Here is a 12,940-nt window from a genome sequence, read left to right on the forward strand (position 1 = left end):
TAAAAAGTTGTGAAAAGTGCAAATGTGAAATTTGATAAATATATAATGTATATGAGACTGAACCTATGATGGAAATAAAAGAATACAAATCATTTATATACTTTAATGAAGGTATTCTTACTGATGAAGATGTTGTAAATCAAGTTGCAAACCAACAACAAGTTTTAGTGACTACTGAGTCACATACTATGAATGTCAAATTGTATTCAAGAACTGAGATACATTTAGGTGTCGAGTTATAGACTAAAGTTGAGGCATATTCTGATTTTGAAATTAGTGTACATGAAAGGGATACTAAACTACCTAACAAAGAGGTACATAGTGATTCAAAATTTGAGAGACCAAATGTACAAGCCAAATCTGAACCAATATTGTCTAAGTATGTCAAGAGACATCACCTTGTTGCACAAATCATTGGAGATAAAGATGTTAGACCAATGATAAGGAAAAAGTTGAGAAATAATTGAGCATGTAAGAACCTAAAACAGTGAAAGATGCCTTAGAATATGTGGACAAGAGCAAAGCCATGGAAGAACAGATTGAACAAATTGAGAAAAACAAGTTATGGACTCTAGTTCCTACACCAAAAGATAAAAATGCGATTAGTACTAAGTGGGTATACAAAAACAAGTTAGATGAAAATGGTGAAGTCACAAGGAAAAAAGAAAGATTAATCTATAAAGGATATGCACAAAAAGAAGGGATAGACTTTGGAGAGACATTTGCCCCTATTGCAAGCTTGGAAGGAGTAAGAACTCTGCTTTCTTACTCTACATGTAAAGGTTTCAAAGTTTATCAAATGGATGTTAAGTCTACATTTCTAAATGGTTAATTGGAGGAAGAGGTTTATATAGAATAGCTAGAAGGATTTGTTGATGTTAACAACAAAAACATGGTATGTAGACTACACAAAGTTTTATATGCTTTGAAGCAAGCATCAACAACATGGTATGACTCATACATTATTATCTAGTAAAGATTGGATTTGAAAGGACTGATGATAATAGAAATCTATACTTGAAGACAGATAAAGGAAAAGGTGTTTTGTTATCTAAAATTTTTGTTGATGATATCATATTTGGAGGTCAAGATACTCTATGTAAGGCTTTTGCAAATGAAATGAAGCAAGAATTTGAGATGTCTATGTTTGGAGAGATCAAGTTCTTTATGGGTTTGCAAGTACATCAGATGAAATATGGTATATACATCACTCAGTTAGAGTATGTAAAGGAGATACTAAAAACTTTTGGATTGGAAGATTCCAAGCCAATAAGTACACCTATGGTGACAGGGCATAAATTGTCAAAGAATGATGATTCACTCGAGGTGAATCAAACATTTTTTAGGTCTATGATTGGCAAATTATAGTATGTAGTACATAGAAAACCTAATATTGCTTTATCTATAGGGATAGTTGTGAGATTCTCTACTAATCCCAAGGAGAATCACTTGATCACAGTAAAGAGAATATTGAGATATCTTAAAGGAATAGAGGATTGGTCTATACTACAAGAAAAATGAGAAATTTGAATTGAGAGACTATATTGATGCTGATTGGGCTAGAAATATTGATGACAGAAAGAGAACCATTGGAGCAGCATTTTTCTAAGGCAAAAGGCCACTTACATGGACTAGCAAGAAACAAAAATGTATTTTTCAAGATACTCCCAAAGTTGAATATGTTTTTACTATAGTAAATTGTACAGACATTGTATGGATTAAACAACTACTCAAAAGTATGAAGGAGAAAATCACTAAACCTATAATAATTTATTGTGATAATACAAGTGCTATAAACATATCAAATAATCCTATGGTGCATACAAAGACTAAGCACAATGCAATCAAGTATCATTACTTGAGAGAATTAGTTCAAGATAAAGAGGTGAAGATGGAATATGTTAACACAAGAGAGAAAATAGTTGGTATCTTCACAAAATCATTACCTAAGGATGCTCATGAGTATCTATGAGGTAAACTAGGGGTGATACCCCTATGAAAGGTTATCTAAAGAAGCATGAGGAGTGTCCTTCATCAAACAAGATCATTGACATATGTTATGCATTGATGCAGTGGATCTTACTTTAGGAGCTGCCTGAAGTAATCAAAGAGTTGGAGCTATAAATCAGTCACAAGCAAGGTGACAGAGGAAGAAACTAAAAATATTCATATCTGCATATGATGATCATGTCTTTGGCATTGTTGTTAAAGAGGGAGAAATCCACATATAGAAGATACAGAACTATGGAATATTTACTCAGAAGTAGAAAGTGTAACTACTGATTACATCTACCTAGTAAGAGGGAGATAATGTTGAGGGAGATATAAGAAGTGATGAAAAGGGGGTCATAAGGATGAGTTGACTGATTTTTTGTTGATCAAAATAGAATTTTTTAACCTATTCAAAAGATGGAACTTGCTAATAAAGGGAGAGATTTCAATACAAGGAATTATTTTCTTTTTGGTATTTTTTTGGTCTTACTGATTAAGTTTGGTTAGTTTGGTTTGCCATCAATGCTAAAGAGGGAGATTATTGAAAACAGATTGATACAAGTATGATAAATGTGTTTCAATCATTATTTTCTCACTGATGTAAAACCTACTACTTGTTGGTAAGACAATTACTTATATGATTTAAGAACTATCATTTATTTGATTGATGAAGAGGATTTGATCAAATGAGATAAAAATAGCACCTTGAGGAAAGGTTGAGTTATGATATGAAAATGAGTACAAGAATCATTTAAGATAGTGATATTATAGTGCATTGATAATCTACTTAAGGTTGCAAATATTAGTTACACCAAGTAAGTCGAGAAGAATAAGTTAAACAAAGTTTGTCTACCAAGCTTGACCAAGTGGATAGTAGGTGCCAAGAAAAGTTAGTGCAAGCTGAGCAAAAAATTAGTTGGAGCCAGTCAAAGTCAATTTCAGTGTAAGCTGAGTGAAATAGTGGAAGTTGGATAAAGTTTAGTTGATGCCAAGTGATGGTCTAATTTTCCACACTAAAAATTTAGAAATATGTGTGAAAATCATATAGATCTATATATATTTTGCATATTAGGGTCTAGTCTTCTCAAAATTGGTTAATCCTAACAAAAACCCTAATAAAAACCAAATTTGTGTCCTAAGTAAATCCTTTAAGTTGTATGCCTTTTCATTGAAGATCAAGCTGGAAAAATATTTTTGAAAAGGGTATATATCTTTGGGAACTTTTAAATTTTTTTCTTTTGGCTTCATTATTCCCCTATAAATTTCTTCACCATCAGATCTTTATGAGATCTACAATGGTTTTCTTGTCGCTATGGAAACTTGTGGTCACTTTATCTCATGTGACATGGTGACCAAACAAGTATTATACCTGGGACCCAACTGATATAAGCATACTTTTAATGTGTTTTTCTTGCACTGTTGGATCTTTCCAGATCAATGGTGGCCATTATGTTGCCACCAAAAAAAGAAAGATTTTTGCTGGTAGTGACATGGCAACCTCCTGTAAAAGGAAATGCAGTGGGCCAAAATTGAATATGGTGTCAAAAGCTTTGCCTATCATTAATGTACCATGTCAATACAACTAACTATCAGAGGCATCAAAAGAGTAGTAAATATAGTTATGACCAGAGCATATGTTACTTTCATGATGCTAAAAAATTTCAAGAATTAGGTGGTCGCTATATCGCCATCAAAAATTATGAGTTTTCATCAGTAGCGTTATGGGAACTTCCCATGAATTAAAATACAGTGGGACCTAATTTTGAAAGAGCAATGCCAAAAATGTTGATATTTATAAATGACTATGCTAGCATGTCAAGGTGGTCTGATATCACATGCTACATGGATCTACACCTGTAAAAGGATACATGTTAATTAAAGTCATCAAATTGAAGATGCATCAATGGTAGTCATCTTGTCACTATGGAAACCTGCTCAATGTTTAGTGCATGTGACATGGTGACTAGAGAAAAAAAATGGACCCACCACAGTTGAATTAAAATCCTCATGAAATACACATCGTCAAATTAGAGATGAATCAATGATGGTCGCTATATCACATGCAAAAGTTTCTTGATGTTTATGCATAGTGACGTAGTGAGAATGCAACATGTGTCTGCGAGTGCCAGTAAGGCCAGAACAAGTTGCCAATAGTGGAAAGAAAAGCCTATATGGAGAAACTTGATTGGTTTGACTACCAACCTAGAAAATAAAAAATGAGTCATTCACAAATTTATCCTTAAGTCATCAATTTTATTAGAATCAATAGTGTATTTTTAAATTAGAAGGTGTTGCCGCCCTATTTCTCCTTACAGTTTATTTATGAAAATTAAAGGCTCTCCGTGGAATTAGAACTAGAGAGATATTGCAAATTTTCACCATTTCTTCTCTACTCAAATGAATTTTAGAATTATAGAGAGTTGAGAACCAGTTGAAGAATTATTCCTTGCATGTTTAAAATTGCAAAAGATTTTTAGTATCCACCATTTGTTGTAGAATTTCAAGAAGGATAGCGAAGAACCAAGTAAGTATCCAAATCTATTAGACAATGAAGAAATCTAGTATTTGTGTGTTACTAAGTAAACATGCCTCCAAGGAAAGTTTTCTCAAGAAAGGTAGATTATGCCAATAGAAATATACATGATGACTTTCTTGAATTATTACCTAAGTCTACAAATGAGTCTGCCCAAATGAAAAAGCTAATTTCTATAAACCCTAGGCTCTAGATTGTAGATGGGTTGTATAATAGAGGGAATTGGGTTAGAGATGCTACCACTACTAAAATAGGGCTCCATCTTTTTAAGAATTGGTTCTCAGAAAGAAAATTATTTGCTCCCAATAGGAACATTTGGAATTTTGATTTTGGAAAACTAGTGGTCCCTAGTGTTCTTATGGATTCTAACCTACTAATGGCCATTGCCCAAAATTATGACCTAGCAGCCAAGATAGTGAGAAGAATGGATGGTGAATGCCTGGTCAGAAGAAATTCAAGAAGTTTTTGGTCTAGAACTAGTTTCAAATTATTATGTATCCATTGACCTGCCAAGACTAGAGAAAAAATACTTTTCTAAGAAGGATAACATCCGGCAAGGTGCACTGAGGGCACACATAGGTTCAATTGGAAATTTTCTACTAGTCACAGAATCTACTAAGGAGCCTTTTGTGTCAATAAAATTAATTTATATGTTGATTCAAATTTCCTCTTTTGGTGTTGATATTACTTTTACTTTGCATCCTATATAGTAGAGGAAATGCATATAGGGTTGGTTGGAATTGTGAACGGCAAGGTGGAAAAAGCTTTTGGTCATTATTCATTGTTAATGCACATGTTCCTATTTAAGGGGGTTACATATTTTGAAAAGGAGATGGTTTTAAACTAAAAGTATGGAGAAGAAGATCTAGCAGTCTAGTTGTAGAGTGCAAACATGACCTGGGATGCAAGGGAGGCCAATTTTGTCAGGTTTGATAGGTACTTTTCATCTAGGTTAAGATGCCTCATATTAAGGGACAATCCCAAAATCCCCAAGGAATTGATGGATTTTATTAGACCCATGGATAATCCTTTTAATTTGAAAGTATCACATAATTGGGTAGATATCATACCATACTTTGTTTCAACTATTTTTAGGGTTTATGGTTTCCAAGGAACTACCCTTATATTGCCCTACTAGGTGCCTATAAATGTAGGAATATATGAGATGTTGTGGCAGTTAGGGGGATCGAAGGAAGCATATTTGGTTAGAAGAAATAGAGGCTCAATTTTTGCCACTTATAGTGTAGCTAATCATTTCATAATCATAAAAGGCAGTTGGTTGTTCTTGTATAAATTCCTAGACTAGTACAAGATGTGTGTATCTCACCCCCATTTTTTTGATACTGAGGGATTTTTTGATATGTTTAGACTAAGGGCTAAAGTTGGCTCCAAAAAACATAAACCTTACTTCCGTGAGGATATGCAAGAGCAAGATATCAAGAAAGAGAAATGGATAGTTTATTCTAGAGTTTTAGAATTCATCAATCTTTTTGATAATAATTACAAGCCTCTTGGTGATGCAAAAACAAAGCCAGACAGATTGAATAAACTCATGACTACTTTTCCTAAAATCATGGAGGTCATGAATGAAAAGAAATTATTCTTTATTAATTCTTTTCCAAACAAAGACAAAGAGGTCATGAGGAGGTTATCTTTTACTCCCACAATAGGATCAGGGCAATTGATCATTCAAAAGAAACCTAGCTACAATGTGATCCAAAATAAAAGAACCACTGTAGACAAAGGAAAACAAATTATGGGATCAATCAGTGTACTTCTCGAGGAAAGACCTAATGAGCCCTCACCTAAGAGGTATAAAATAATAAAGGAAAAAACACCTCAAAATTGAGGAATATTCACCTACTCAGTCCCTGCTGTAATTAGGAGATGAATAGCTTACTATGGAGCAGATGGAGCAATTGGGATCTCAACTTGGAGTGTTCATCACTCAAGAAGAATTAGAAGAGGGAAATCCATAGGAACCTCCAATGCCAAGCCTTGAGTTAATAGTGGTAGACTATAGATGAAAGGAACTGGATCCTATGATGGAACAAGCCAGTGTTGAATTCATCTCTAACAACAATTTTTTCAAATCCTAGGCCTTCTACCAATTTTTTTGGAGAATAAACGTGGAAATATTTGAAGAGAGATGCAATAAGCTGAAAATAGAGCATTCAAAAATGGAGGAGGCAGATGTGCAAAATTAGATAAAGGAAGAGATGATGCAAGAATTCAAGAACATGAACCTTGAGGAAGGGAGACAAATGACAAAGGCATCTGGTGTTTTGTTGCTTCGCAATTGGGATATTGCAGATGCTTTGGTTTTCAACTCTATTGCAAACAAAATGAGTATAGATGATCAAGGGAAGAAAGAAATGAAAGATGCCAAATTCAATGAGGACCAGGCTACATTAGTCATTTGGTTAGTAAGGAAGGGATTTAGGATTGGCTCTTCCAAGCCTAATGATACTGGGTTGATAGGAAACCTAATTGCAAGAAGAGTTGAAGAAACTACTAGTGTAGAAGCTACACATATGGGTGTTGGATCACCCCACTTTACCTTAGCCACAACTCTAAGAGATGAAAAGGAAAAGTTGGAGTTACAAGAGAAGTATGAAGAGGTTCTGGATGCATACGATACTGAATTTCAAAAAAGAATTGAACTTGAGAATAAAGTGATGGGATGACCCACTAGGCCAAGAATCACCTACCCTCACCCACTAGTGGAACCTTTTAAATTCACTCCTCTCATTGAAAGCCTAGACACACCAAAAAGGCCATAGTATTATACTGCAAAAGATTTTGAAGAAGAAAAGAGAAAATTGTGAGCATTACATGTAGAATTGAATGTACAATATGAGGATATGCTAAGAAAAGCCCTTCTTTATTAGTTGATAAAATGGATTGGCCCTCATTTTATGACCAACTAGCAAAGACAATAAACATATGGGATGAAATAAAGGCAAATGATGAAGCCTTGAAACCAATTATCAACAAGTGGAGTAAGAGGAGAAAATAGGTCACCTTTTTATGTTTTTTTGTAATCAATTTATCACATGATCATATAGAAAAAATTATGATGTTTCCAATGTTCTTTTAGAATTTAATGATAAAAGAATTGAGCTATAGAGGAGAATTGTCAGTTACTTGGACAAGTACAAGAGTGTTAAATTTTATTTGTTCCCACATGCTTTAGGTAAAAAAAATAAATTGAAAAGTAAGGAGGAATGGGCCCAAGAATTAGATGACCTATTCTATCTAAGGATGAATAGAGTCATAAATGAAAGAGGAAATGCACGTTGGGCAGTTACTACTGAAGAATTTGTAAAAGTCTAGTTATTCTTTGATTCTTTAAAGTAGGATTTTATTGAAATTGACAAAATTTCTAAATATGTGATTAAGAAATAGTATGATATTCTTCAGTTTAATTGGCTAGATGACACACTTTTTGACAAGTGGATGGCAGATATAACTCATGGTGAGTAGTTAGAAGATGTTGAAATTGGTGAAGATGAGGAAATGGAACAACATAAGGTACAGATAATTGATACATTAGTAAGAGATCAAAAAAAAGAAGAGAACAAAGGACAGCAACCAATTACAGTTGCTAGTACAGAAATCTAGACTGATGACTTGGCAGAAGAGAAAATAGATATAACTATTGTCTTATCAGTTCATGATGATATACATGGAGATCCTTGAGTGGAGGTTAGTCTACAACAAGCAAAGCTAGATATGTCACAATCAATCCCATTGGCTACAACCTCTGAGGGAAACAATAGTAATAGGGCCAATCATCAATTTTTTCACTCACAAAGAAATGCAACAAAAGATGTAATAGAAATTGGTCCCACCAAAAGGTGTTATGATGTAAAGTTTTTCTTGTTGCACATTTCTTTGTCTTTTGTGACTGTAATAATGTGAATATTTTTGTCTTAAAGATAGTTGTCAATTCTCTACACTTGAAGCTTGTTGCATCTCACCCTATATAAGTGAGATTCCAAGGTTAGAGAAAGGGTCCATGAATTTTATAATTTTTCCTTGTTCAAAAGTATAAGTGGTCCATTTTTATGTGTAGTCTTCTAAGTTTACTTTTGAGATTTGTAATTTCCTATTGTCTTCATATCAATGACAAAATTAGCAAGATATTCTAAGTCTCATTGAATTTCTATTAGTTATTGTATCAATCCTTTCAAAGGATAATACAAAAGGGAACTTAATTACACTACATTTGTGTTATCAATCTTTGTCTCCATTTTATGAATTTTTTTACTTTGAGATCAATTAAACAAGGTTTAATTGATTGAATATAATCTAGATAGGTTGTGTATTGATTCTATTGTGTCTTTTAATTCAAGGAGTTAAGGAAGTGCTTCAATGATTCAGTAGGGTCTGTGAGTTTATAAGAGGGATATTTCATAATAATGAGAATTGATGATTCTAATTGATTTAATTCATTTACAAGTTATTTGAGTTAGATCCCCTACTAATAGTTGACTCTATGTAACAATGGATAAGGCACTAGTCATATAAATTAAAGATAAATCGAAGTAAATTCTGCTACATGTATCCAATTTATATTCAAATCTAAATCAATCAAATATTGTATCAAGTGTATAAGTGGTGGTCATCATCTATCTATGGGAATTTATGGGTTATTGTTAGTTTTTGTATCTCATCTTTATCTCACATTTATCATAGAAAGAGGACCACATTTTCTATTTCTAGGGATTAAGGATAAGAGTCAATAAGTTATTTGAATCCCTAAGGTAACCCCACCTTGGTTTTGCAGAGCCAAAAGTATAGGAAGCAATTTTTCTTCGTATAGTTGGCCCAAAGACATAGTTTATTATGCTAAATATGAGCACTAGCTATCTCTAGCTATAATAAATTTTGTTGTCTACTGGTAAAAATAATCATAGTTAAATCAAGAGCCAACACCAAGCACTAGTAAACTTTAATTTGTGCTGAGTGTTTTGATAGTGGATGTCAAGCAACACAGTATGTGCCCATCATCAAAAGCTAGTTAATGTTGAATGTTAGCATTATGAGAAAGATCGAGAATTTGATGAATCTAAGCTAACATGTTTGATTTCTTGAATTGAGTGAACTGTGTAGAAGATAAGATTGATGAGTTGGTGGCACAGAATTCATGGTGAACCATTTTGAGGTGAATACAAAGATAATTGAAGGAGAAGTTTCTAGAAGGGAATGAAATGAAATAAGAGGTGGATTCATTGAATCCTACCTAATCTAACCTAACCCTAAAATGGATGATGGAGGATGAATGGAAAAATATCTTAATTCTCTATTCGTAGAGATGGTTGGTCAAAAGAAAAGGTTTTCATGTGCCAGAACCTAAGGAAGACAAGGAATCTAGTGTATTGCTTCATTCGGTGACCTAAGAGAAGAGACTACATTGGCAAGTAAAGCAAGAAGGTTTAAGGGTATGGATTCTTAAAGGGTGAACAAACTATCAAAGCTGAAGTGTATGAAAGCCAAGTATAATGGAGGACTAAAATAGAGATCTATAATCTACAAGTGTATTGTAAGTTTTTATCAGATCAAGCCTTATTGTTACTCTCTAATCATTGTATCATTTTAGGGTAAATCCTTTGGATTAAGTTTGACCTAATATTCATTTGTAAATCATTTAACTTAGTGGAATTCTAAGTGAATAATCTAAAGTCCTCTAACAAGGCTCACTCCTAATAGGGTGATTGAAATCTTTTAACTAGGTCACATTTAACAATGTACATTGTAACCTTTAATAGGGTTGGCCTTTCACAGGGCATCACTTCAGAAGAGTGAGAATGAGTAGCATGTTACTGGTGGTTTTTCCCAAATTGGGTTTCCACATTAAATCATTGTGTCAAATGTGTTATTGAATCAGTTATCTTTCATGTTTACATTTTTGCAAATTGATTTGAAAGTAACCTACACAAGTTTAAGTAATTGCATAATCTAATGGATGCATGAATGATGAAAATGTTTTATGGATATGGGCTCATTAAGCTATGAAAAGTTTTAATTGTACATCTGGACCTTGTATAATTGATTCACCCCCTCCCCCCCACCTCTTAGTTATTCTAAAGAATTTCAACAAATGTTATGTGAGTATAACTATCATAATTAAGATGTAAATATAGGGTAAAGATATGAAATGAAAGAACATATAAATAATTCACCTTTAAATGCATAGAGGAAAAGGTATTTTCATTGTAGAACTCACATATTTAAATTGTATTTGAACATTTGTCTATGGATCACAAAATGAAATGACAAAAGGAACAAGACCCAAAAATATCCCTAGAATCTAAAATTAAAGGACTAGTTCAACTTGGAAGATGTCCTACAACCAAGTTTATGTAGTCCAATGACCTTCAAATGACAACTCCAAATCTTGTGAACTGTAGGTTCCAGATCTACAATCCTTTTCGATGCCACCCTTCAAATCAACACTAAAAGGAAGTTTTTATGGTTGGAGTTTAATGAGGACTTGCCTTGGTCAAGCATTAGGTTAAGAAATTAACTGTAATTGAGAAATGTAAATGTAAATGATTATAAAACAAGATAAATGTTAGGATTCCTCTTTCTCGAAGCCCTTGTTTATAATGATTTTGTAGGTAAATGTATTGTAGATCTTGAATTAGGAATGTAGGGTATCTCTACCCTTTGCAATGAATCTACCTTAATTCCATCATGGTACCGTGGATATAGAAGTGCATCAATGAAGAAGATGATGAATACTTCAATGTAGATCTCCTCCCTTGATGGCCAACAATAAGCTAGATCTTGAAGAAGAAATGCTCATAAAGGATCCTTCAATAGAAATATCCTTCATTTAATGCTTGAAAGTCTTGAATACTTGAACTCCTTGAATGAAAAAGGAATAAAGATTTGCTCGAGAGAAAGAGCTTGGATTACTTGAATGTGTGATATAAAAATGAAGCCTCCAAGTCACCTTATATATGAGTTTTCAAGCAGAAAATAATATAGGTCAACTAGGTAATGGTCAAAAACTAATTAAACCCCTAAGGCCTTTTGGGCCTCGACCTCTAAAAATATTGAGGAATAGGTGGGCCTAGGAGGACTAGGTTGACCTTGGTTTACCTAGTCCAAAATAGGTTGACCTCGGTCAACTCGGTCATGGAGATTAGGTCTTGGGTGCCATGGAAAGAAGGAAAAAATACTAGAGAGTTAGGGTGGAAAGATGGAAGAGAACATGAGAAAAGGAGGTCTATCACATGAATATATATGGACCAAAGAGGGAATTTATAGAGAGGGAGCTTAACGTTCTTAAAATGCAAGTGTGTCCATTTTAAGACAGTATATTTTGTAAGGCATTGGCATGATTTGGTACACCTATAAACCATCATGTCCAAATTTTCAAAGTGGAATATAATCATTTTATTTGTTGAATTAGTTCATTATTAGGTTCATTTAGATGTCTTAGATGGGTTACACAAATAGGAATGCATATTAGTTTAATATTGATTGCATTTTGCAAAAGTTGCACTTTTGCAACTATGCAATTTTTGGCAACAATGGAAGACGAAGAGTCTTTTCACTTTACAAGATCATGAAAACCCATGACTCACATGTATTTAGGCCAAATATGATCAAATTATATAGGATAATTTATTTTGGATTGAATTGAATTTTTTTGGATCAATTGGGAACGTGCACTAGTGAAGAAATTTTGATTTTTTCCATGTTTTGTGTTGTTCCCAGTCTTTGAATGACTATTTATGACTATCTAAAGTTTGAAAACACCATGAATTCATAGAGGGTTGAGTTAGATTTATTTTTCAATAGAATTTTGGTTATGAGGTGCTAGGAAAAGTGAGAAAACTTGAAAACATTAAACAGTTGTCTAAAATTGCTTTACAACCAAGGTTTTGCTAGAAACTTTCAAATTTCTCCATTCTACACCAGCCAAATCTCATGGACTCTTATAAAAAGGTATTTTATATGGTCCTATAACATATTATTAAATTCATTTTTTTTTCCATAGTGTGTTGAAATTTTGGCGATGAGCCCTAGTCGGGTCTTTTTGCCTATTTTCTAGGAAACAGGGTTTAAAAACTCAATAACTTCCATGCATGGCCTAACCAAGACTTGAAACTTGGAATTTAGACTAGGTTTGGTATATATAAACTGATCCAATAATTATTTTAGCTAAAATAGGTTTTTTTATTAATATTTACTTCATATTTGAGCCTAATTAAGCCTATTAGGCCACTAAAAATTTGTAGTTTTGACATGGTGGTTGATTGAGTAGTAAATTGGAATTTGAGGGATTTTACTAAATCCAAAAAGGGTATTTGGAAAGCCCATATTTAGGTCAATTTTAGTCAATAGTTTTTAAGAAAATTGAAGAAAACTATCAAAATATGGCTACTACGAAAGTAG

This window comes from Cupressus sempervirens, chromosome 6, assembly GCF_028749045.1.
Source record: "Cupressus sempervirens isolate cs-2001-9-10 chromosome 6, ASM2874904v1, whole genome shotgun sequence".
NCBI classification, from domain to species: Eukaryota; Viridiplantae; Streptophyta; class Pinopsida; order Cupressales; family Cupressaceae; genus Cupressus; species Cupressus sempervirens.